Source organism: Diachasma alloeum, unplaced genomic scaffold (assembly GCF_001412515.2).
Source record: "Diachasma alloeum isolate Michigan unplaced genomic scaffold, Dall2.0 Dall_scaffold_00202, whole genome shotgun sequence".
Taxonomy (NCBI): domain Eukaryota; kingdom Metazoa; phylum Arthropoda; class Insecta; order Hymenoptera; family Braconidae; genus Diachasma; species Diachasma alloeum.
The window spans coordinates 1,242,974-1,247,229 of record NW_021680367.1 but is presented as its reverse complement, the minus strand read 5'-3'; positions in this window follow the sequence as shown (position 1 = coordinate 1,247,229).

Genomic DNA, 4,256 nt, shown 5'->3' with positions numbered 1-4,256 from the left:
CCCCCCCCCCCCCCCCCCCCCCCCCCCCCCCCCGTCCCCCCCCCCCCCCCCTCCCCCCCTTCCCCCCCCCCCTCCCCCCGCCCAAAAGACCACCGTAAATCCGTAGCACAGTGTGTGGAAAACCCAAGAAGAGCGGGGGGTTTATGATCCTGCGCGCGCGCGTGTCTTCGAAAATCAAAATCAATGTAGTTGGCTCGTGCGTTTCTCTCGGATTGCCCACGCCCTAGTCCTCTCCGGTCCTTCACAACACACGGTGCATATCCCGGAGGTGAGATAACACCCACCGTCGATACTCAAGTCCAATCATCCCCCGAAGAACATTCCACACACCCCCTAGAAAAAAAAAAAAAAAAATTTTTTTTCAATGAAAAAATCGCCGGAACTAAAATTATTTTAAATGAAGAAAAAAGTGAGGATCAAGGGCTGATTCGGTTGGGGGGCGGGGGGGTGAAAAAAATTTTGTTCCTCACCCAGTGGTGGAAAATTTTTCGGTGAAAAACAAACCTCGAGTGTCGCCAAACATTACCCAGCGTGGCAGCAGTGTCGTGCGGGGGTGGTGAATAAAAAATATATATATAATCGTGAAATTTGAGACAGTTTGCGCATATTCCCCCCATGAAACTAGTAACCGCACCCTCGTGATAAGTGTTAGGGGTTATCTACTCGGTTGGTGAGCAGGGGGGGAGGGGGTAGGATGGGTGGGGGGGTATTTTTCACTGTTTCGGGGATATCGAGGTGGAAGAAGAGCGCCAGGCGTCCGTGAGAAAGGACGTGCTGACAATTTTATTGGTGAATAGGACGAATTGATTTGATAAAAAAAATTGATTGCATCAAATTTTAACGGGCGTCTGAACAACGAGACACACTTTTTTTTTGAGTGAATTGTGATGTGAGTGAGGATGAGGAAAATAGAGTGAATTATTGTTTTTCTTGTGATCTCTTTTTTTCACTTCTCTCAAGATGTACGCGAGATCAGCCCTCATCCTGGACTCTTTCGGCACGAGAGAACATCATTTTAACGAGAGATGTAAAGTAGATTGTCGTTGAAACGTGTACGTGTGTGTGTTAAACGTTCCCCTAGAGTTTTTAATAATTTGTGTTGTTTTGGGCAATTTGGAGATTTAGGGCGCGATTAGATGGATATTTTGATGATTTGTTTATTGATAATTGTCTCTGTGTGTTTTATTGTTTTTTGATTATTATATGTGTGCGTGCATTGTCAATTGTCCTGCGCTTCTGTGTACACAAATCCACTTTAATTTCCCACCACTAGTTTGATTGTCTGGTCCGAGGGGTGCGAAATATTTTTTTTAACATCACAATTTTCGATGGCGGGCGGGGGTTTTGTCGTCGAGCTGAGATATTTTTAGTGCAATGGAGTTTTTTAACAGCGGCTTGAGACCCTGCCGCCATCGACGACCACCCGGACGACGTAGAGGCTACAGCGGAGAGGCTACCGAGGGGATTCACATTACCTTACCCTTTTGCCCGGAGATACAGTAAGGCCAGTTGATTCTTTGGGGTCTTTTCGGGGTTTCTTGGGGTGTGACACCTGTGACCCTTGCGGCCCTTACGAATGGCGTGGTCGAGGGCTTTTTTAGATTTTGTATTTCAGGGTTTTTCTTCCCGCGGGATTCTTCCGGGTTTTTTTGAGGTTCTGACCCTTGCGACCCTTATGCCGTGAGGGTCTGACCCATGTGACCCTTACGAGTGGCGTGGTGTGAGGGCTTTTTTAGATTTTGGATTCTAGGATTTTTCTTCCCGCAGGATTCTTGGGGGTTTTTTGAGGTTCTGACCCTTGCGACCCTTATGACGTGAGGGTCTAATTTTTGTGGCATTGAGGCTCATGTTTTTTTTAGTTCTGGGGATTTTTTTCTGTTTCTGACCCTTGTGACCCTTATGAGTGGCGTGGTGTGAGGGCTTTTTTAGATTTTATTTTTTTAAGTTCTTCTTCGCGGGGGATTCTTTGTTTTTTTTTAAGTTCTGACCCTTATGACACTCATGTTTTTTTTAATTCTTGGGATTTCTTTCAGTTTCTGAGCCTTGTGACCCTTACGAGTGGCGTGATATGAGGGCTTTTTTAGATTTAATTTTTTTAGGTTCTTCTTGGCGGGGGATTTTTCTATTTTTTTGAGGTGCTGACTCTTGTGACACTAATGTGTTTTTTAATTCTTGAGATTTATTTCAGTATCTGACCCTTGTGACCCTTACCAGTGACGTGGTGTGAGGGCTTTTTTAGATTTTATTTTTTAAGATTCTTCTTCGCGGGGGATTCTTCTGTTTTTTTTAGGTTCTGACCCTTGCGACCCTTATGACGTGAGGGTCCAACTTCGGTGGCATTATCGTCTAATGTTTTTTTTTAATTTTTGGGAGTTATTTTTCATGGGGCCTTTTTCCGGATTTTCTTTCATGTTTTGACCCTTGCGACCCTTATGTGGTAAGGGTAAAATTTTTCTGTCATTGAGGTTTAATGTTTTTTTTAATTGTTCGGTGTTTCATGGGGCCCTTTCCCGGATTTTTAACATTTTTGACCCTTGTGATCCTCATATCGTGAGGGTCAAATTTTGATGTCATTAACATTTAATGTTTTTTTATTCTTGAGATTTCCTAAATTATTGGAGCCATTTCCCCGATTTTTTCATTTTGTGACCCTTGTGGCTCTCATATTCTGAAGGTCAAATTTTTCTGTCATAAGGGCAAAATTCGATTCTTCGAAATGTCGGTTGTCGAAATTTTCCTTTTGTTTATAAATTTTCTAACTCTTATGACCCTTAAGCCCCAAAGATCACAATGGTTTGGTTTTAAGAGTCGGAATTTCCTGACCCTTGCGACCCTTGCCCCACAAGGGTCAAATAATAGTTTTCACTCAATTTATTGTTATTTATTCTTTATACATAAATTTCATTCATATATTTATTTCGAAAAATGTTTCCACCCATATCACAAGGGTCAGATATCTTCCAATCAATTCGATTTCCTCGCAGAAGGTTTGGGGTGTGAACTGTTGCATGCAGTTCTGGGGTCTCAGGAAGCCCCAGAATTAATTGTTCAATATAATTTTATAGATATCAATATTTAAAAAATTAAAAAAAAACATTGAAGTCTGCATTTTCAAGGGCTTTAAGGGCGGGAGAGAGTGGCGTCGACAGTCAGGGAATGTCCGATGAAAAACATTGAAATCAAAAGTCTTTCAAAGTTCCGGAAAATGGGTTTTCGAAAGTTTATTTCGAAAAAGTTTTCCACCCGCATCATGAGGGTCACAGGGGTCAGATTTCTTCAATTCAATTCGATTTTCTTGAATGTGGCTTAGGGTGTAGAGTGTTGCATGGAGTCCTGGGGTCTCAGAGGTCCTCAGAACTGATCGTTCAATGTAAATTTATCCTTTCTAAAGGAAAGCATGGGCAAGAGTATGTAAGGCGGTTTTCATGCGCACAATCGTCTTGCGTCGAATTTTCATGAAGCCCGCCTGATAAACAAAAGAGAATTGAATACCATTCTATGAGACATGAATAAACGAATCATAATTGTCCAAATGATTTAGGTCAGAGGAAAATAGAATAATTCAGCTTTCTTAATATTGCGTTTACTGAGGTTTTCTTCGAACAAAGTTGATTAGAATTAATAGCTAGAATTATGAGATTATCTCACGTTTTTGACGTTAAGGATAGGAAAATCTGAATGCAATATTGTGAAAATGATGATCGATTTTTTCACTTTGAACAAATAATATTAATATCCAAATACAAAATTTCTGATATTAATAAAAAGACGCTGTCACTCAATATTCCAAATGAAGTTTTAATTTTTAATTTGGTGCTGAAAATACGAAATGACAATATTCTAAGCACAGAATTATATTGATGAGATGAACAATAGATTAATTGAATTACCGTGTGAACCAACTAAAAATTGATAACAGTGGGGGCACGCACTTTTACCAGAGTATCAACAAACATTGAATTCCAGAAATTCACACTCTAAAGTGTGTTCTAGAAGGAATTTAATTGTAATTATGATTAAAATATTATTCAGTGAGCATAGGAATTAGAACATGAGCAAATCATTCATTGTAATATGAAACTTTAACAGTTGATAAATTGGGACATATGATTCTCATCGGTCGTATTGATTTTGCAATGAGAATGATTATAAACAATTACTAAAACGGAATATCGAATCTGACAGGAAGAAGTTTCAAAAATTGAAAAAAATCGATCAAGTCTGCATTCTTAAGAGCTTTAAGGGCCGGGGGGGGG